The sequence below is a fragment of the Rhinoderma darwinii genome, chromosome 1 (genome assembly GCF_050947455.1).
Source record: "Rhinoderma darwinii isolate aRhiDar2 chromosome 1, aRhiDar2.hap1, whole genome shotgun sequence".
Taxonomy (NCBI): domain Eukaryota; kingdom Metazoa; phylum Chordata; class Amphibia; order Anura; family Rhinodermatidae; genus Rhinoderma; species Rhinoderma darwinii.
The window spans coordinates 253,186,678-253,209,647 of NC_134687.1; the positions used below are offsets into that span (position 1 = coordinate 253,186,678).

The 22,970-nt window shown below is 43.3% G+C and overlaps 1 protein-coding gene across 2 annotated transcripts in view; it reads right to left on the bottom strand.

Annotated features, from left to right (window-relative positions):
* TBXA2R (thromboxane A2 receptor) overlaps nt 1-22,970 on the bottom strand; it is a 195,236-nt gene that overhangs the window by 84,601 nt on the left and 87,665 nt on the right. The gene's annotated exons all lie outside the window — the stretch shown is intronic.

The window sequence follows — 22,970 nt, forward strand, 5'->3', positions numbered from 1 at the left end:
CTGTTGTGAATACTTTGAGGGGTCTAGTTTCTAAAATGGGGTGTTTGATAGGGGTTTCTAATATATGGGCCCCTCAAAGCAACTTCAGAACTGAACTGGAACCTAAAAAAATTAAATAAATGAGGCAATACTTCGCTTCTTACATTATACTGATAATGAGCCGTGCCCACCCCGAGATGACCCCAGTTTTGACCGTTTGTATAAATGGAGACCCCTATTAGACCGTTTCAGTGCCCGGTTTTCCCAAGCATACACCCCCTGGAATTGTATTTCTATTGATGAGTCCTTGGTAGATTTTAAAGGGAGGGTTCAATTCCGCCAGTACCTGCCGGGTAAGAGGGCAAGGTATGGCGTGAAGATGTATAAGCTGTGTGAGAGTGCATCAGGCTATACCAACAAATTTAGGATATATAAAGGGAAGGACACCAGTATTCAGCCCCCAGAATGCCCCCCCTTACTGGGAGTTAATGCAAAAATTGTGTGGGATTTGGTGTACCCACTGCTGGGCCAGGGTTACCACCTCTACCTGGATAATTTTTATACCAGCGTCCCACTCTTCAACTGCCTCACTTCCAGAAGTCCTGCGGCATGCGGCATTGCTAGAAGAAACCTGAGAGGCCTCCCTAATACTGTGCAGGGCAAACACTCAGAAGGGGTGAGAGCAGAGCACATTCTGGCAGCAACATATTGTGTGTCAAGTACAAGACAAGAGAGATGTCCCACCAGTACCCATGTACCAGTACGAGGTACCAGTACAGAGACCCCCAAACCAGACTGCATCCTGGACTACAATAGGTACATGGGAGGGGTGGACTTGTCAGATCAAGTCCTGAAGCCCTACAGTGCCAGTTGGTGTGGTATAAGAAGCTGGCCGGGCACAACATTATCAAGAACCTAATCTTTAGAGACCAAGAAGGGGGCACCCAGTACTTCTGGAAGCGAGGCCACACGCATCGTACCAGGGCAACACTTTCCAGAAGAAGTTCCCCAAACTGGCAAGAAGGGAAAAAATCAAAAGAGGTACAAAGTCTGCTATAAGAGGGGGATAAGGAAGGACACAATATATCAATGTGACACGTGTCTCCTTAAAACGAAGGCTCCGTATGAAAGAGTGCTTCAAAATGTATCATCGATCCCTTGATTTTTAATCTACCCCAGTTTTACTTACCCTGATGTACTCCGCACAGCTTATCCCCCTCATCTTTCCCTTCTGAGCCCTGCCGTGTGCCCAGGCAGCTGATAACAGCCACATGTAGGGTATTGACGTACCCGTGAGAACCCACATTACAGTTTATGGGGTGTATGTCTCCTGTCAAAATGCTCACTACACCTCTAGATGAATGTCTCAAGGGTGTCGTTTTTAAAACGGGGTCACTTCTTGGGGGTTTCAACTGTACTGGTACCTCAGGGGCTTCTGCATACATGACTTCGCACCAAAAAATCCCCAGTAGGCCAAATGGTGGTCCTTTCCTTCTGAGCCCTCCCATGGGCCCAAACGGCAGTTTATCACCACAAATGGGGTACTGCCGCACTCAGGACAAATTGGGCAACAGAATGGGGTATTTTATTTCTTGTGAAAATAAGAAATTTTCAGCCAAAACTACATATTATTGGAAAAAAATAATTTTGTTTTAATTCCCAGCCCAATTCAAATAAGTTCTGTGAAAAAACTGTGGGGTCAAAATGATCACAACACCCATAAATGAATTCCTTGAGGGGTGTAGTATCCAAAATGGGGTCACTTCTGGTGGGTTTCCATTGCTTTGATACCTCTGGGGCTCTGCAAATGCGACATGGCACCTGAAAACCAATCCAGCAATAGCTGGACTCCAACAAACACATAGCGCTCCTTTCCTTCTGAGCCCTCCCATGGGCCCAAACAACAGTTTATCACCACAAATACAGTATTGCCGCACTAAGGACAAATTGGGCAACAAAATTGTCATTTTGTACCCTGTGAAAATAAGAAATTTTGATCAAAAATGACATCTTATTGGAAAAAATTTCATTTTTTCAATTTCACAGCCCAATTCAAATAAGTTCTGTGAAAAAACTGTGGGGTCAAAATGATAACAACAACCATAAATGAATTCCTTGAGGGGTGTAGTTTCCAAAATGTGGTCACTTTTGGGGGATTCCTAATGTTTTCACACCTCAACACCTCTTCAAACCTGGCATGCTGCCTAAAATATATTCTAATAAAAAAAGAGGCCCCAAAATGTACTAGGTGCTTTTTTTGCTTCTGGGGCTTGTGTTTTAGTCCACGAGCACACTAGAGCCACATGTGGGACATTTCTAAAAACTGCAGAATCGGGACAATACATATTTAGTAGTGTTTTTGTGGTAAAACCTTCTGTGTTCCGGAAAAAAATGGAATAGAATTGAAATTCAGCAAGAAAAATTAAATTTGCAAATTTCACCTCCACTTTTCTTTAACTCCTGTGAAATGCCTAAAGGGTTAAAAAAAACGTTCTAAATGCTGTTTTAAATACTTTGAGGGGTCTATTTTTTAAAATGGGGTGTTTTATGGGGGTTTCTAATACATTGGCCCCTCAAAGCCACTTCAGAACTGAACAGGTACCTTAAAAAAAAGGCTTTTGACATTTTCTTAAAAATATGAGAAATTGCTGTTTATGTTCTAACGTCCAAGAAAAATAAAAAAATGTTCAAAAAACTATGCCAATCTAAAGTAGACATATGGGAAATGTGAACTAGTAACTATTTTTGGGGGGTATATCCATCTGTTTTACAAGCATTTAAATTCAGAAATATGCTATTTTTACAAACTTTTCTCTAAATTTTGCAATTTGTCACAAATATACACTGAATATATCGAACAAACTTTACCACTAACATAAAGCCCAATGTCTCATGAGAAAACAATTTCAGAATCGCTTTGATAGGTTTATGCATTCCGACGTTATTACCACATAAAGTGAGGCCAAACTTAAGGCCAAAACAAGGCTGCGTCCTTAAGGGGTTAAAAGAAGCCTGTAAAACTGACAATATACTGCAATACATTAGTATTGGTTCAAGTCCCCTAGGGCAGTGGTGTCAAACTTGTGGCCCTCCAGCTGTTGCAAAACTACAACTCCCAACCATTCCCTGGTTGCTGCAAGCATTCCCTGGTTGCTGCATGCTTTTATGGCATGCTGGGAGTTGTAGTTTTGCAACAGCTGGAGGGCCACAGGTTTGACAAGTGTGCCCTAGGGGTACTAATAAACAGTGAAAAAAAGAGGTTAAATAAAGTTCTCAGAAATGGAAAAAAATATATATTAAATGTTCAAAAAAAAAACAAACCTTTTCCCATTTTTTCCCTGAAGTAAGGTTGGAAAAAATGAAAAGTTAACATTACTGCTATCACCTTATCCGTAAAAGTCTGAACTATTACAATATAATGTTATTTAAACCGCTCGGTACATGCTGTAAAAAAAAAAGGTTAACCTTAGCTCCCCAAAAAAATGGAATGAAAAGTGATCAAAAATGTTGCATGTAACCCAAAATAATATCAATAAAAGCTGCAGCTCGCCCCGCAATAAGCCTTCACACCGCTCAATCTACGGAAAAATAAAAAAGCTATGGCACTCAAATTGTTTTTTATTTATAAAAGTGGTAAAACATTAAAAAAAACATAAATTTGGTATTGCCACAATCGAAATCAACCCATAGAATAAAGTGTCGTTTTTACGGTACATTGAATCCCGTAAAAACTAAACCCCCCAAAAAATGGTGCAATCGCTGTTTTTTTGCCAATTTGACCCCACAAAGAATTTTTTAAAATTTTCCCAGTACCTGTGTCTTTTTTCAACCGTACTAACTATGTAACTATGTAACTAAATTATACGGTACAATAAATGGTGACATGAAAAACGAAAAATAAAGCTTATTGCTATGCCGATAAAAAATTTAAAAAAGTTTTGGAAGGCGGGGATGAAAAAATGAGAATTCCATATATTTATGGACAGTGATGCCATATATGGACAGTGATGTCAGAGGGAGAGTAGGGGTCCCAAGCAGAGCACTAGCAGCTCTGCTCCGGGAGTCCATCTCTGGGGAAGCCCCTGACATCACTGTCCAAATATGGACAGTGATGTCAGAGGGAGAGAAGGAGTCCCAGGCAGAGCGCTAGCGAATCTGCTCTGGGACTCTGTCTCTGGGGAAGCCCCTGACATCATTGTCCATATATGGACAGCTATCTCTGAGGGGGAAGCCCCTGACATCACAGTTTTGGAAGGCGGGGATGAAAAAATGAGAATTCCATATATTTATGGACAGTGATGCCATATATGGACAGTGATGTCAGGAGGAGAGAAGGAGTCCCAGGCAGAGCGCTAGCGGCTCTGCTCCGGGACTCCGTCTCTGGGGAGGCCCCTGACATCACTGTCCATATATGGACAGTGATGTCAGGAGGAGAGAAGGCGTCCCAGGCAGAGCGCTAGAAGCGGCTCTGCTCTGGGAATCCGTCTCTGGAGAAGCCTCTGACATCACCGTCCATATATGGACAGTGTTGTCAGGAGCAGAGCAGTTTCCCAGGCAGAGTGCTAGTAGCGCTCTGCCCGGGACTTTGGCTCTGGGGTTGCCCCTGACATCACTAGCCTTATATGGACAGTGATGTCAGGGGCTTCCCCAGAGCTGGAGTCCCGGAGCAGAGCCTTTACTAGCACTCTGCCTGGGACTTCAGCTCTGCTCCAGACATCACTATCCATATATGGACAGTGATGTCAGGAGCAGAGCAGGAGTCCCAAAGTGCTAGAAGTGCTCTGCCTGGGACTATGGCTCTGGGGTTGCCCCTGACTACACTGTCCATATATGGACAATGACGTCAGGGGTTTTTCCTGAGGCGGAATCCCCAGCCAGAGCATCAGCAATGCTCTGGCTGGGGATTCCACTCTTTGAGGGAACCCAAAGGCGCTACATACAGGGAGGGAGGCTGTGTGGCACTACCAGGGAGGGTGTCTGTGTGGCACTACCAGGGAGGGGAGCTGCATGGCACTACCTGGGAGGAGGGGGCTGTGTGGCACTACCTGGGAGGAGGGGGCTGTGTGGCACTACCTGAGAAGTGGGGCTGTGTGGCACTACCTGGGGGGAGCTGTGTGGCACTACCCGAGAGGGGGACTGTTTGGCACCTACAGGGGGCACTAAATTTATGGGGGTACAAACTGGGGGCCTGAATTCCTAACTTCTATATGAGGGCATAAACAGGGCCTAACGTCTATATGGGAGCACAAAGTGAAGTTTTCTGCCATTTTACTGCCGCCGTGAGTTCCCCCGCAAAGGGGCATACTAAGTCTGTGTTGCCCAAGGACCCACATACTGCCGGCCCTGAGTTCGTACACCGTTACATCGGCTTTCGGAGAAAAACTGATCAGAAACCAAGCGGCTCAGAACTCACCCGAGCGCTTCTGCTGCTTCGTTTTAGCGATCGGTGGGGCTCTCAGTGCTCAGACTCCCACCGATCAAAACTTTTTTCATTACACTATGACATGTCAGAAATGTTGTAAAAGTTTAGTTACACTTAAACAGTTTTTGCACTCACCACTCCTCAGTAGGCTGACACTTCCTGTTTTGAAAAGCTAGCGGGCCAGCGCGCGCACCTGAATCTGTTAATTAAATAACCCATGATCCTGGACTATAAGAAGGGCTCTGCCCCTTTCTGCATGCCTGAGCTTTGTTGTCGTTACCTATGTTCGTCTATGCAAATGGTCCCTTAAGTGTCTTCATGTTCCCAGTGTTCCTGTTCCTGCTTCCTGTAACCTGTATCCGGTGTTATCCTGGTGTAAGTGCCATATTGTATTGGAGTCGTGCTGCGCTGAGTCTACGCCTGCTCCACTACTCCATATCCTGGTGCCGGCCTGCTGCCAAAGTCCCGTCTAAGCCTGTCCAGCTACTGTCTGAAAGTTACCACAGGTACACCTATTGAACTATAGACTTTGTCCTGTGTCCTGTTGGCCAGCTGCAATACCGTCAAGGCAGTAGGCCCAGTGGGTACACGTACCCTACGTGACAATTATCATCACAGGCAGGAATATTATGAAAGTTAACATCTATATACAGTATATATAACAAAGTATCTCACCACTGACAATAGGTAAAGGGAAAGGTCAGTTACTCCCCCTCCCTGCACAATGACCTCTGCACACTTCACAGGTCATGCCTAAAAAACTCTCCCACAGAAACCAATAGGTTATTTAATTGTGTAAAGAAAAGGAAATAAAAAATATATACATTTCTAAAATAAAAACAAATGTGTTTATCTATTGTTTTCATTAGTAAAAAGAAAAAAGAATGATAGATTCCTTTTAAAGGCTATCTATACCTTTGAAAAGTTTTTTGTTTTTTTTAATAAAAATGTGTATCAGTGTGTTTGGTGCAATTTTTGAATACATTTTTATTAAAAATTATTTTTACGTTTTGCGAAACAGCTGCTCTGTATCCTGTATACAGTGCACCTGTATCTAGCACTGAAACCTGTATCCAGCAGGTCAGCGGCACTGAGGGGTTTGAGCAGTTCAAAGCACACTGATACACATTTTTATAAAAAAAATGTTTTCAAAGGTGTACATAGCCTTTAAATCCTTTTGCGGGAGGCCTAGGTAAGCGGCTGGTGCAGCGAGCTCCGATCAACGAGACATCGTCGATCGGCGCTCATTTGCTCCTATCACACGGAGCTATGGATGTCCCCATACATTATTATCATGTCGGCAGTGCGTCTCCCTGTTTACATGACAATAATAATATTTCACTTTTTTAAAACAATACGACCAGCAGATGATCGGGCCTTTGCTCGTTCATCTGCTGATCGTTCCCCTGTTTACACAGGGCAATTATCGGCAACGAACGTTCTATGAACGCTCGTCTGCCTGATAATCGTCCAGTGTAAAACCCCCTTAAGTCATGCTATCAATCATGCTATCAGATCAGATTACAACCAAACTGCCACTCACAACCTGAATTCATTTATAGGTTGGATATAAGATAGCTGTTGGCCTAAATGGTCTTTTGGCCGACAACTATTCCTCCCGACTGCCCCGTACACATGCACGCTCAGCGTGGCCGGGTGTACATGTGTTTTTAATAGGGAGAAGTGAGGAAACAACTGCCAGACTCCTCTGGCAGCGAGTTATCTCCTTGCAAACAAAAGGATCCGGCATGTTAAGATTCAACAGCCTGATCCTTCTCTCTCCAGACATCTGCCATCGGGGGAGAGTTGGGACACATTAGATGGTCAGCTGGCCCGGCCCAAAACAAAGGTTTCAGCCCACATACATGTACATGAAGACAACAGATAGAAGTAATAAGTTGTTCACAATTTTATGCTAAACTAAAGGACAGAGATCGCAGTCAGATCATAGTAGCCCATAATAATTGAAAGCACCCTAAACCCTTTCGTTCGAATGCATCAGCCTATTTTAAGCCTTAATGACCAATCTATATTTTACGTTTTTCCATCGTCACATTCAAAGAGCTATAACTATTTTATATATATTTTATTTTGCGTTGACATAGCTGTATAAGAACTTGTTTTTAATAGCTTAGTTTTATTGATTAACGTTTATTAACTTTGTTTGGGGGGGGATACAAAAAAAACGCAATTTCGCAACTTATAAATAACATAATAACTTTATTCAGCGGGTCGTTACGATTGCAAAGATACCAAATTGATATAGTTTTCTTATATTTTACTATTACCCAGTAACAAAACTTTTTTTCAAAAATATTTGTTTTTGTGTCGCCATACTTTAACCCCTTCCCTCTTTAGCCACTTTTGACCTTCCTGACAGAGCCTCATTTTTAAAATCTGACATGTTTCAATTTCTGTGGTAATAACTTCGGAATGCTTTCACCTATCCAAGCGATTCTGAGATTGTTTTCTGGTGACACATTGGACTTTATGTTACTGGCAAAATTTGCTCGATACATTCAGTATTTAAATGTGAAAAACACCAAAATGTAGCAAAAAAATTCAACAATTTGCATTTTTCTAAATTTAAATGTATCTGCTTGTAAGACAGGCAGTCATACCACACATAATAGTCGCTAATTAACATCCCCCACATGTCTACTTTAGATTGGCATCGTTTTTCGAACATCCTTTTATTTTTGTAGGATGTTACGAGGCTTAGAACTTTAGCAGCAATTTCTCATATTTTCAAAAAAATTTCAAATGGCTATTTTTACAGGGGCCAGTACAGTTGTGAAGTGGCTTTTAGGGCCTTATATATTAGAAACCTCCAAAAAGTCACCCCATTTTAAAAACTCCACCACTAAAAGTATTAATAACAGCATTAGAAAGTTTCTTAACCCTTTAGACGTTTCACAGGAATTAAACCAAACTAGGGGTGAAATGTACAAATTAAATTTTTTGTTGTTGCAGAAATTCATTTTTAATCAATTGTTTTTGTAACACAAAGTTTTACCAGAGAAACACAACTCAATATTTATTGCCAAGGTTCTGCAGTTTTAGGAAATATCCCACATGTGGCTCTAGTGTGCTTATAGACTGAAGCACCGGCCTCAGAAGCAATGCAGCACCTAGTGGATTTTGGACACTCCTTTCTTTTAGAATATATTGTAGGCACCATGTCAGTTTTGAAGAGCTCTTGTGGTACCAAAACAGTGGAAACCCCCCCAAAAGTGACCCCATTTGGGAAACTACACCCCTCAAGGAATTTATTTAGGGGTATAGTAAGCATTTTGACCAGACAGTTTTTTTGCTGAAATTTTTGGAAGTAGGCCATGAAGATGAAAATCTACATTCTTTCAAATAAAATGTAGGTTTAGCAAATTTTTTTTAATTTCCAAAAGGACTAAAGGATAAAAAAACACCACAACATTTGTAGAGCAATTTCTCCCGAGTAAAACAATACCCCACATGTGGTCATAAAAGGCTGTTTGGACACATGGCAGGGCTTAGAAGGGAAAGAGCGCCATTTGGCTTTTGGAGCTCAAATTTAGCAGGAATGGTTTTTGGAGGCCAAGTCGCATTTGCAGAATCCCTGAGGGACCAAAACAATGGAAACCCCCCACAAGTGGCCCCATTTTGGAAACTGCACCCCTTGAGGAAATTATCTAAGGGTGTAGTGAGCATTTTGACGCTGCATGTTTTTTGCAGAAATTATTGGGACTAGGCCGTGAAAATGAAAGTCTACATTCTTTCAAAGAAAATGTAGGTTTAGCTAATTTTTTCTCATTTCCACAAGGACTAAAGGAGAAAAAGCACAGCAAAATTTGTAAAGAAATTTCTCCCGAGTAAAATAGTACCCCACATGTGGTAATAAACGGCTGTTTGGACACACGGCAGGGCAGAGAAGGGAAAGAGCGCCATTTGGCTTTTGGAGCTCAAATTTCGCAGGAATGGTTTGCGGAGGTCATGTCACATTTGCAGAGCCCCTGAGGGGATAAAACAATGAAAACACCCAAAAAGTGACCCCATTTTGGAAACGACACCCCTTGAAGAATTCATCTATGGGTGTAGTGATCATTTTGACTCCACAGGTGTTTCATAGAATTTATTAGAATTGGGCAGTGAAAATAAAAACATTCCTATTTCTTCAATAAGATGTAGCTTTAGCTCAACATTTTTCATTTTCTCCACAAATAAAGGAAAAAAAAACCCCAACATTTGTAAAGCAACTTCTCCTGAGTACGGCAATACCCCATATGTGGTCATAAACTGCTGTTTGGGCACACGGTAGGGCTCAGAAGAGAAGGAGCGGCATTTGGCTTTTGGAGCACAGATTTTGCTGGATTGGTTTCTTGACACCATGTCGCTTTTGCAAAGCCCCTAAGGTACCAGTACAGTGGAAAGTACCCAAAAGGGACTCCATTTGTGATACTATACCCCTTTAGGAATTAATCAGGGGTGTAGTGAGCATTTTGACCCCACAGCGGTTTCATAGATTTTATTTGAATTGGGCAGTGAAAATAAAAAAAACAATTTTTTTCCAATAATACGTAGATTTAGTGCAAAATTTTCAATTTTCTCAAAAAATAAAGCAGAGAAAGAACCCCAACATTTGTTAAGCAATTTCTCCCGAGTATGGAAATACCCCATATGTGATTATAAATGAAATTTTGGGCACACGGCAGGGCTCAGAAGGGAAGGAGTGTCATTTGGCTTTCGGACTACAGATTTTGCTGGATTGGTTTCTGGTCGCTATGTAGCATTTGCAAAACCCCTGTGGGACCAAAACATTGGAAACCCCCCAAAAGTGACCCCCATTTTGCAAACTACAGCCCTCAAGGTATTCACCTATGGGTGTAGTGAGCATGTTAACCCCGCAGGTGTTTTGCATAAATTAGTTTGCACTCGATATTGCAGAGTGAAAATGGGATTTTTCCATAGATATGTCAATATGTGGTGCCCAGCTTGTGCCACCATAATAAGACAGCTCTCTAATTATTATGCTGCGTTTCCCGGTTTTAGAATCAACCTACATGGGCACTAATCTTTTGCCTGGACATTTGACAGGGCTCAGGCGTGAAAGAATACCATGCGAAATTGAGGCCTAATTTGGCGATTTACACAGAATTGGTTCACAATTGCAGAGGCTCAGATGGGAAATAATAATAGAAACCCCCCAGAAGTGACCCCACTTTAGAAACTACTCCACTCAAGGCATCTATTAAGGGGTGTAGTGAGAATTTTCACCCCACAGCTCTTTTCCATAAATAAATGCGCTGCGTATGGTGCAAAGCAAAAATTAACATTTTTCCCCAGAATTGCCAATTCAGTGGCAAGTATGTTGTGCCCAGCTTATGCCACTGGAGACAGACACCACAACATTTTTTAAAAGGGTTCTCCCGGTTATGGCGGTGCCATATATGTGGAAGTAAACGGCTGTTTGGGCACACTGTAGGGCTCAGATGGGTGGGAGCGCCATTTGGCTTTTGGAGCGTGGATTTTGCTTGGTGGTAGTTTTGTTTGGAGTTTTACTGGTGTTTCAGTTTATAATGTGGGGCATATGTAAGCTGGGCAGAGTACATCAGGGGCATAGTCAGGGGGTATAATAATGGGGTAAACAATAAAGTGATCCATAGATGTGTTTTACACTGTGAAGCAATAATTTCTGCACAAGCCGGTTTCGCACTGATAAATGTTGTCTTTACTTATCCTCCTTTTGGTCCACACTCCGCACCTTTGCAGTTTGGGGAATTTTGTTAGGAAGTATTGTCCTGGTATAATACGGGCACCCTCGCTTCTAGCAGATATGTTTTAGCCCCCCCTTCCTGGTTCCCTAATTTTAGGGCCCCGATAAATCGCCTCTTGAAACAGACGAAATGTTCCCCTCTGATCTGCACAACTCCATATTTATTATTTCCTGACTTATGGAAACCTTAACTAATTTTATTTTTTCATAGACGTAGTGGTATGAGGGCTGTTTTTTTGCGGGACAAGCTGTAGTTATTATTGGTACCATTTTGGGGTACATGCAACTTTTTGATCACTTTTTATCCTATTTTTTGAGAGGCAAGGTGACCAAAAAACTGCAATTCTTGCATAGTTTTTTTTAGGGGTCTTTTATACAGCGTTTACCATGAATTATAAATTACTTGTTAACTTTATTCTGCGGGTCCGTACGATTCCGGCGATACCTAATTTATAGCACTTTTTTTTGTTTTACAACTTTTTGCACAATAAAATTACTTTTGTAAAAAGAATGTATTTTTTCTGGTGCCAAGTTGTGAGAACCATAACTTTTTAATTGTTCGTTGACAGAGCTGTATGAGGGCTTGATTTTGCGAGATGAGCTATAGATTTTATAGGCACCATTTTTGGATACATGTGACTTTTTGATCACTTTTGGTTAAAATTTTTGTAAGGGCAAAGTGACCAAAAAACAGAAATTCTGGCATTATTTTTTTCATTTTATTTTACGCCGTTCACCGCGTGGAATAAATAACAATATTTTTATAGTTTAGGCCGTTACGGTCGCGGTGATACCAAATTTCAATAGTAAAGGACTTGATAAGGGAAAAAGGGCGATTGTGTTTTATTTTATTACTTAAAATTTTTATTATATTTTTCACAACTTTCTTTTTTTTCCACTGTACTTTAGTCCCACTAAGGGGACTTGAAGGTCCAACTGTCAGATTTTTTTTCTAATACATTGCACTATCTACGTAGTGCAATGTATTAAATCTGTCAGTCATTCACCTACAGCAAGCTGATTAGGCTTCACCTCCGAGCGGGGCCTAATCGGCTTCCATAATGGCAAACAGGAGGCCAATGTTAGGTCTCCTGGTGTCATAATAGCAGTCGGAAGTTGTGCGATTGCAGGGCACAGCTGCCGATCTGCTAGCAACCACAAAGATGCAGCGATCGCATCCAATCCGTTACAGGTGGATGTCAGCTGTAACATACAGCTGATATCCACCGCTGATGATGCCGACTCATCTCCTGAGCCGGCGCCATCTTGCCGACGGCTACGGAAGCCCGTCAGGCCCCGCCTCAGGGCAGGGGCTGGAAGTTTTCCATGCTAGGCACACCGGGAGTCCAGTATTAGGCCTCCGGTTGCCATTGCAGCCACCGAAACACCGGCGATTTCATTGCTGGGGTGTCGATGAGATGCAAACACCTTAAATGTAGCCATCGCTTTTGACGGCTGCATTTAAGGGGTTAATAGCCGGGATTTAAGTTAACTTCGGTCCCCGCCGTTAGAGCAGGATGTCAGCTGTCAGATACAGCTGACATCGGGGGATGATGGTACCGACTCAGCTTCTGAGCCGGTGCCATGCATTTGTCGTAAGTATATGACATTTTGCAGGAAGCACTGGCTTTCCATGACGTATACTTATGACAAATGTTGGGAAGGGATTAAGAGACATAATTGTTTATTTTTTCACCGATACAGCTCTATGAGGGTTTTTTTTTGCGTGGTGACTTTTTTGCATGGTTTTTATTGGTACCATTTTGGAGCACATGTGACTTTTTGATCACTTTTTATCAAATTTTTTTGAAGGCAGGATGAACAGAAAACAGCAATTCTGGCATTGTTTATTTTATTTTTTGCAGCGTTCGCGTGCGGGTTAAATAATGTAATAGCTTTGTAGTTTGGGTTGTTACAGACACGGCGATACTAAATATGTGTAATTTTTTTACTTTTTATTTGTCTTTTTTCATGATAAAGCATTTTGTAAGGGGAAAAAGTGGGTTTTTCCTTTTTTTTTTTTTAATTGGAATTTTTATTTATTTATTATTAACATTATTAACTCTTTCATGACCAAGGGTCATTTATGGTCCTGTGTCCAGGTCAAATTTTTCCATTTCTGATGGAACCCCATAGAGAATGCAAACGGGAGCCGTTCCATTCTCTGAAGCTCATGCACAGACCAAAACAAAGCTCGTTCGCAGAGAGAAATCTGGCGCCATTTTCATGTGGACAGGAAGCCACTGCCGGGCAGTAAGATGACGACTTCCGGCCGCGGCTTCCGGCCATATGTTCAAGGAAGCGAAGGTGCAAAGAATAGGAGCGGAGGCGGCGGCAGGAGCAGGTAATTTATATTTAGAACTGCCTGTGTAAACGTTTTAAAAAAAATTTATTAAACATAATTCATTATTAAAAAATGTAGGGCAAAAGTTGCCAAAGAAATCAGCTACAGGCGTTGGCAAGCAAATCCGGATTGCACACAATAGCTTGCGGGGTGTGGACATGCAGTCAGCACAAGAGTAGAAGTGCCTAGCATGTAATGAACACCCCACACATTCACAGCTGCTAAGTGTGCTGGCAAAATATTTGAATGGGTTTGCCTGCCACAGATATAAAAAGACCACTTCCCAACGCGTTTCTGCACCAAGTAGGGGAGCGTCCTCAGAGGTATATCTTGTCTTATTAATCTTTATTGGTAAAGGGCCGGTCAGCATGTATTATGCTGTTTAAATTTCAGTTACGGCACGTATGAGACATCTGATGTCGGTCCCAGCACGCGCCGGCAGAACACTGGGATCTTATGCACATAGAGCCCCACCTCCCTGGCCTGGGGCGTGATCGAGCCGCACCAATCAAAACACAAGACGTCAAAACAGACGCCCATTCAATCAGCCGGCCCATTGGTAACCACTCAGCCAAAGGGATCGATGCAGACAGCATCGTTAGTAACGTGGGGGGAGCCAAAGGCGGCCGAACCCAGCAAGACGACATAGCACCAAAATGAACGCTGTGATACAGCAAGGGACATAAAGTCGGAAAATGACAGCCCGAAGGCCGTAAATAGATGCACGTGCACTATAGAGTAGAGAGCCAGGACGACATAGACGCTGGCATCAGTCACCGATGCCCACGCAAAGGCACAAACATACCATCAAGTACGCATATCAAGATCCAATTAAAAATGCAGCAAATACACCGCATAGTGACATAGCCGACAGATCAGACGAGTCACAATGTGGAAGACAAGCAGATCCCGCCCCCCCCCCCCCAAAAAAAAAAAGAAAAAAAAAAAGAGTGGCTATGGGCAGGCCTTGTGCTCCTAGCTATGCCAACCTTTATCTGGGCTAGTGGGAGAGGGAAGTTGTGTTCTGTGACGCGATGGAGAAGTATGTTTCCTCCATCGTGTTATGGATAAGATTGATAGATGATGTCTTCATCTTATGGTCAGGGACCTCAGCGGAATTCAAGGATTTTGTGTCGATCCTCAATGTTAACAGCCTGGGTCTCTTTTTTACATTGGAGATCAGGGATAGGAGGATAACGTTTTTGGATATACAGATAGAGAAGACGGATCAGGGGTACATTAAGACAGAGATGCATAGGAAACCCACTGCCACTAACAATTTGCTGAGATGGGACAGTTGGCATCCTAGATCCTTAAAGATGGGAATACCCAAAGGACAATATATTAGGGCGAGACAAAATTGCACTACCATATCTGACTTCAGAGCATCTGCTATGGAGTTGAAGAATCGTTTTGAGCGTAGGGGGTACCCTGGCAAAGGGCTGAGATCGGCATACCAGCATGCCATGGCATCTGACAGGGAGTCCTTGCTCAATCCCAGGGTGCGGCCGGTTGATGAAAATGTCATTCGAGTGATTGGGACCTACGATGCTGCTCATCGGGAGGTTAGGAATATATTGGTGTCCCATTGGGACATACTCAAAACGGACCCTGATGTGGGTAGTCTGGTTGGGGACTAGCCACAGATTACTTTTCGTAGGGGCCGTAACCTTAGGAATCGACTGGTGTACAGCCACCTTGAGGGAACGGGTGCCACTACCTGGCTGTCTACCAATACTGTTGGTTCATATCGTTGTGGTCGCTGTAAGGCTTGCACATCTGTTCTCAAGAGCAAGACCTTTAAGAGCAATGTAACGGGGGAGGTGTTTGACAATAGGGCTTTCATCAACTGCCTTACAAAAGGGGTGGTGTACCTCATTACCTGTAGCTGTGGGTTGCAATATGTGGGCAAAACTAAAAGAGAGTTCAGACGTAGAATTCGTAACCACATATGCGACATTAATGGCAAAGTTGATACCACGGTCTCAAAGCATGTTTGGGAGTGTCACTCTGGAGACTCTTCTGTCATTATGTTTCAAGGTATGGAATTGGTCAAGGCACCCATCAGAGGAGGGGATTGGGACAGGCGTATTCTGCAAAAGGAGGCACGGTGGATTTTCAAGATGCAGACTGTTAAGCCACTTGGTCTGAATGAATCCATCTCCTATGTCCCGTTCCCCTAACCATAGGGGGGGGTGTATGCTTTTTCCTATACATCTTTGTGTGGGTGCGACTCTCTTTATTGCCCCCGTTCTCCGCTACAAATTTGGTCTGCGGTTTGTCTGTGCCGTTCAGGTGTATCTATTCTCGGGTATCTATTGCTATGCTCGGTGTGGTGCTGCGTGGGCATACTGGTTTTGCTGATCCCTTGCTGATGGCGCCCCCCCCCCCTTTATTTTTTTTATTTTTTTAAATGTTTAAAAAAAATAATAATTTTTTATATTTTTTATTTTTTAATTTTATTTTTTGGGGGGGGGGGGGGGATCTGCTTGTCTTCCACTTTGTGACTCGTCTGATATGTCGGCTATGTCACTATGCGGTGTATTTGCTGCATTTTTAATTGGATCTTGATATGCATACTTGATGGTATGTTTGTGCCTTTGCGTGGGCATCGGTGACTGATGCCAGCGTCTATGTCGTCCTGGCTCTCTACTCTATAGTGCACGTGCATCTATTTACGGCCTTCGGGCTGTCATTTTCCGACTTTATGTCCCTTGCTGTATCACAGCGTTCATTTTGGTGCTATGTCGTCTTGCTGGGTTCGGCCGCCTTTGGCTCCCCCCACGTTACTAACGATGCTGTCTGCATCAATCCCTTTGGCTGAGTGGTTACCAGGGGGCCGGCTGATTGAATGGGCGTCTGTTTTGACGTCTTGTGTTTTGATTGGTGCGGCTCGATGACGCCCCTGGCCAGGGAGGTGGGGCTCTATGTGCATAAGATCCCAGTGTTCTGCCGGCGCGTGCTGGGACCGACATCAGATGTCTCATACGTGCCGTAACTGAAATTTAAACAGCATAATACATGCTGACCGGCCCTTTACCAATAAAGAATAATAAGACTAGATATACCCCTGAGGACGCTCCCCTACTTGGTGCAGAAACGCGTTGGGAAGTGGTCTTTTTATATCTGTGGCAGGCAAACCCATTCAAATATTTTGGCAGCACACTTAGCAGCTGTGAATGTGTGGGGTGTTCATTACATGCTAGGCACTTCTATTCTTGTGCTGACTGCATGTCCACACCCCGCAAGCTATTGTGTGCAATCCGGATTTGCTTGCCAACGCCTGTAGCTGATTCCTTTGGCAACTTTTGCCCTACATTTTTTAATAATGAATTATTTTTAATAAAATTTGTTTTAAAATGTTTACACAGGCAGTTCTAAATATAAGTCAATACAAGTGAACGTATACCTACTACACCCATACTTTTGTGCATTAAAATTATACTCTCTATCTTTTGATATTTGAGGGGGGATGGCAGGCTTTCTCACTACTGACATTAGCATCGATAGGTGGATGTGTGATGCGAGGGAGGTGTTTTTGGAGAGTGAGTTGGTGCCGCAGTCACATAATCTCAGTGTGAACAGCGCCTTTAAACACCTTACCAAAACTTATAAGGACCTCATTAGGTCATGGTGGGAGGTTCAAACCATCGAGACCTATTTAAAAAATATCCTCGTACCTAGGGGACTTAGAATCTCACTCACTCCAGCGGTTAGGCTTCGATCGGCGGAGCTGCTCGCGAAATGGGAGAAGGAGTCTATTGACTCGTCTCTTAGATTTATGAGTATTCTGCTGGAGGAGGAGAGAAATTTGCTGTTACGCAGTTCTAGGGAGCTGAAGGAGGGAATAGAGCATGTTAAAAAATTCTCTGGCAGTGCTGACTTTGAGAGAAAAGAACTTGCACTCCAACAGGCCATTGAGAAGTACACCGCACATATCAAAGAACGGAAGCACTTTCAGTTCCTCCGCGACACTACCGATTTTAGGGAGGGTAGAATCTTTGAATTTTGCATCAAACAGACGGGATATCGGGAATTAGACACAGAGTTGTCTTCCTCTGAGCCAGATGTATCCGACACCGATACCCAAAGATACTCATTACGTACTACCCGGAATAAAAGAACTCAGGGCAGGGCTAATCCGCGTACCATGCAGAGAGGGGGAAATAGGGGAAGGGCCTCCATAGGCAGAAGCCACCCCATTATGGACTACCTCCAAAGGGACACCAGGGATGTTTAGCTACTGCGGGTTCACATAGTGACGATGAGATGCAAATTGTCAATTTATCTGATAGAATCCTATCCCACTCTGAAATTGCAGTCCTCGGAAAGGGGTTATCATTCGTTCCAACCAATAAATTTGATCTCTTCTCGTGGGTAAAAGATTTAAACTTGTTCGTTAGAAAATTGAAATGGAAGAAGTTTTTCCGTACCCACGACAGGAGACAATGTGTTGAATTAGGTATCGAGGAGGAGGATCTCCCCCACGTTAGGTTCCTACAGGGATTACTTGATGAGGGACAGCGAGTGGTGGGGGAAGGTCTCAGAGTGGCTTCAACCACTAATCCACCCATTAATGATAACACACCTCTAGATGTCTTTCTGACGGTGGTGACGAACCAACTTGAAAAACTTGAGATTGACAAGCGTCTCCCCTTTAATCTTTCCAGGGAGGAATCATTGGCACTAATGACATTGGAGAATGACAGCAAAATTATTATCAAGCCCTCGGATAAGGGGGGTAATGTGGTGATAATGAATCGGGCACAGTATGTCACCATGTGCACGACTATCCTTAAAGATAAATTATGCTATCGGGTATTGGAAGACAATCCAACAAAGAAATATATGGCTGAACTGAGAGGTATCCTTACAGAGGCAAAATGTGCCAGAATTATTGATGCACGTGAACTCTCCTTCATTATGGGGAATTTCCCACAGGTTGCAACATTTTATAGCCTCCCTAAGGTCCACAAGGGTCTGAGTCCGCTCAAGGGAAGACCAATTGTTTCTGGCATTGACAGTGTGTCACAAAATGCCAGCCTATATGTGGACAGGATCCTGAGGCCCTTTATCACGGCACTTCCATCATATGTGCGTGACACGATGGAGGTCTTACGAAAATTAGAAGGAATCAGAGTTGATTCTGATGTCCTGTTCGCGAGTCCCGATGTAGAGGCTCTCTACAGCTCCATTCCACATTCGTTGGGATGTGTAGCTGTGGAGTACTTTTTGAAGGAGAGAGGTGCTCAGTTCTATGCACATAACCAGTTTGTCCTACGGTTGCTCCAGTTTGTACTTGAGCATAATTTCTTTGTTTTTGAGCACAAGTTCTTCCACCAGCTCAGAGGAGTGGCTATGGGCAGCCCTTGTGCTCCTAGCTATGCCAACCTTTATCTGGGCTGGTGGGAGAGGGAAGTTGTGTTCTGTGACGCGATGGAGAAGTATGTTTCCTCCATCGTGTTATGGATAAGATTCATAGATGATGTTATCATCTTATGGTCAGGGACCTCAGCGGAATTCAAGGATTTTGTGTCGATCCTTAATGTTAACAGCCTGGGTCTCTTTTTTACATTGGAGATCAGGGATAGGAGGATAAAGTTTTTGGATATACAGATAGAGAAGACGGATCAGGGGTACATTAAGACAGAGATGCATAGGAAACCCACTGCCACTAACAATTTGCTGAGATGGGACAGTTGGCATCCTAGATCCTTAAAGATGGGAATACCCAAAGGACAATATATTAGGGCGAGACGAAATTGCACTACCATATCTGACTTCAGAGCATCTGCTATGGGGTTGAAGAATCGTTTTGAGCGTAGGGGGTACCCTGGCAATGTGCTGAGATCGGCATACCAGCATGCCATGGCATCTGACAGGGAGTCCTTGCTCAATCCCAGGGTGCGGCCGGTTGATGAAAATGTCATTCAAGTGATTGGGACCTACGATGCTGCTCATCGGGAGGTTAGGAATATATTGGTGTCCCATTGGGACATACTCAAAACGGACCCTGATGTGGGTAGTCTGGTTGGGGACTGGCCACAGATTACTTTTCGTAGGGGCCGTAACCTTAGGGATCGACTGGTGCACAGCCACCTTGAGGGAACGGGTGCCACTACCTGGCTGTCTACCAATACTGTTGGGTCATATCGTTGTGGTCGCTGTAAGGCTTGCACATCTGTTCTCAAGAGCAAGACCTTTAAGAGCAATGTAACGGGGGAGGTGTTTGACAATAGGGCTTTCATCAACTGCCTTACAAAAGGGGTGCTGTACCTTATTACCTGTAGCTGTGGGTTGCAATATGTGGGCAAAACTAAAAGAGAGTTCAGATGTAGAATTCGTAACCACATATGCGACATTAATGGCAAAGTTGATACCACGATCTCAAAGCATGTTTGGGAGTGTCACTCTGGAGACTCTTCTGTCATTATGTTTCAAGGTATGGAATTGGTCAAGGCACCCATCAGAGGAGGGGATTGGGACAGGCGTATTCTGCAAAAGGAGGCACGGTGGATTTTCAAGATGCAGACTGTTAAGCCACTTGTTCTGAATGAATCCATCTCCTATGTCCCGTTCCTCTAACCATATGGGGGGTGTATGCTTTTTCCTATACATCTTTGTCTGGGTGCTACTCTCTTTATTGTCCCCGTTCTCCGCTATGAATTTGGTCTGCGGTTTGTCTGTGCCGTTCAGGTGTATCTATTCTCGGGTATCTATTGCTATGCTCGGTTTGGTGCTGCGTGGGCACACTGGTTTTGCTGATCCCTTGCTGATGGCGCCCCCCCCCTTTATTTGTATTTATTTTTGAATTTATTTATTTATTATTTTTTTTGGGGGGGGTGGGATCCACTTGTCTTCCACTTTGTGACTCGTCTGATCTGTTGGCTATGTCATTATGCGGTCTATTTGCTGCATTTTTAATTGGATCTTGATATGCGTACTTGATGGTATGTTTGTGCCTTTGCGTGGGCATCGGTGACTGATGCTTGCGTCTATGTCGTCCTGGCTCTCTACTCTATAGTGCACGTGCATCTATTTACGGCCTTCGGGCTGTCATTTTCCGACTTTATGTCCCTTGCTGTATCACAGCGTTCATTTTGGTGCTATGTCGTCTTGTTGGGTTCGGCCGCCTTTGGCTCCCCCCACGTTACTAACGATGCTGTCTGCATCAATCCCTTTGGCTTAGTGGTTACCAGGGGGCCGGCTGATTGAATGGGCGTCTGTTTTGACGTCTTGTGTTTTGATTGGTGCGGCTCGATGACGCCCCTGGCCAGGGAGGTGGGGCTCTATGTGCATAAGATCCCAGTGTTCTGCCGGCGCGTGCTGGGACCGACATCAGATGTCTCATACGTGCCGTAACTGAAATTTAAACAGCATAATACATGCTGACCGGCCCTTTACCAATAAAGAATAATAAGACTAGATATACCCCTGAGGACGCTGCCCTACTTGGTGCAGAAACGCGTTGGGAAGTGGTCTTTTTATATCTGTGGCAGGCAAACCCATTCAAATATTTTGCCAGCACACTTAGCAGCTGTGAATGTGTGGGGTGTTCATTACATGCTAGGCACTTCTATTCTTGTGCTGACTGCATGTCCACACCCCGCAAGCTATTGTGTGCAATCCGGATTTGCTTGCCAACGCCTGTAGCTGATTTCTTTGGCAACTTTTGCCCTACATTTTTTAATAATGAATTATGTTTAATAAAATTTGTTTTAAAAACGTTTACACAGGCAGTTCTAAATATAAGTCAATACAAGTGAACGTACACTACCGATCAAAAGTTTAGGGTCACTTAGAAATGTCCTTATTTTTGAAAGAAAAGCACAGTTTTTTTCAATGAAGATAACATTAAATTAATCAGAAATACACTCTATACATTGTTAATTTGCTAAATGACTATTCTAGCTGCAAACGTCTGTTTTTTAATGCAATATCTACATAGGTGTATAGAGGCCCATTTCCAGCAACCATCACTCCAGTGTTCTAATGGTACATTGTGTTTGCTAACTGTGTTAGAAGGCTAATGGATGATTAGAAAACACTTGAAAACCCTTGTGCAATTATGTTAGCACCGCTGTAAACAGTTTTGCTGTTTAAAGGAGCTATAAAACTGACCTACCTTTGAGCTAGTTGAGAATCTGGTGCATTACATTTGTGGGTTCGATTAAACTCTCCAAATGGCTAGAAAAAGAGAGCTTTCATGTGAAACTCGACAGTCTATTCTTGTTCTTAGAAATGAAGGCTATTCCATGAGAGAAATTGCCAAGAAACTGAAGATTTCCTACAACGGTGTGTACTACTCCCTTCATAGGACAGCACAAACAGGCTCTAACCAGAGTAGAAAGAGAAGTGGGAGGCCCCGCTGCACAACTGAGCAACAAGACAAGTACATTAGAGTCTCTAGTTTGAGAAATAGACGCCTCACAGGTCCTCAACTGGCAGCTTCATTAAATAGTACCCGCAAACCGCCAGTGTCAACGTCTACAGTCAAGAGGCGACTCCGGGATGCTGGCCTTCAGGGCAGAGTGGCAAAGAAAAAGCCATATCTGAGACTGGCTAATAAAAGGAAAAGACTAATATGGGCAAAAGCACACAGACATTGGACAGAGGAAGATTGGAAAAAAGTGTTATGGACAGACGAATCGAAGTTTGAGGTGTTTGGATCACACAGAAGAACATTTGTGAGACACAGAACAACTGAAAAGATGCTGGAAGAGTGCCTGACGCCATCTGTCAAGCATGGTGGAGGTAATGTGATGGTCTGTTGCTTTGGTGCTGGTAAAGTGGGAGATTTGTACAAGGTAAAAGGGATTTTGAATAAGGAAGGCTATCACTCCATTTTGCAACGCCATGCCATACCCTGTGGACAGCGCTTGATTGGAGCCAATTTCATCCTACAACAAGACAATGACCCAAAGCACACCTCCAAATTATGCAAGAACTATTTAGGGAAGAAGCAGGCAGCTGGTATTCTATCTGTAATGGAGTGGCCAGCGCAGTCACCAGATCTCAACCCCATAGAGTTGTTGTGGGAGCAGCTTGACCGTATGGTAAGCAAGAAGTGCCCATCAAGCCAATCCAACTTGTGGGAGGGGCTTCTGGAAGCATGGGGTGAAATTTCTCCCGATTACCTCAGCAAATTAACAGCTAGAATGCCAAAGGTCTGCAATGCTGTAATGGCTGCAAATGGAGCATTCTTTGACGAAAGCAAAGTTTGAAGGAGAAAATTATTATTTCAAATAAAAATCATTATTTCTAACCTTGTCAATGTCTTGACTATATTTTCTAGTCATTTTGCAACTCATTTGATAAATATAAGTGTGAGTTTTCATGGAAAACACAAAATTGTCTGGGTGACCCCAAACTTTTGAACGGTAATGTATACTTACTACACCCATACTTTTGTGAATTAAGAGCAGGTAATTTATGTTCGTGTATGTTTGTGTTATACTGTCTGCTGAGCCTTGTAT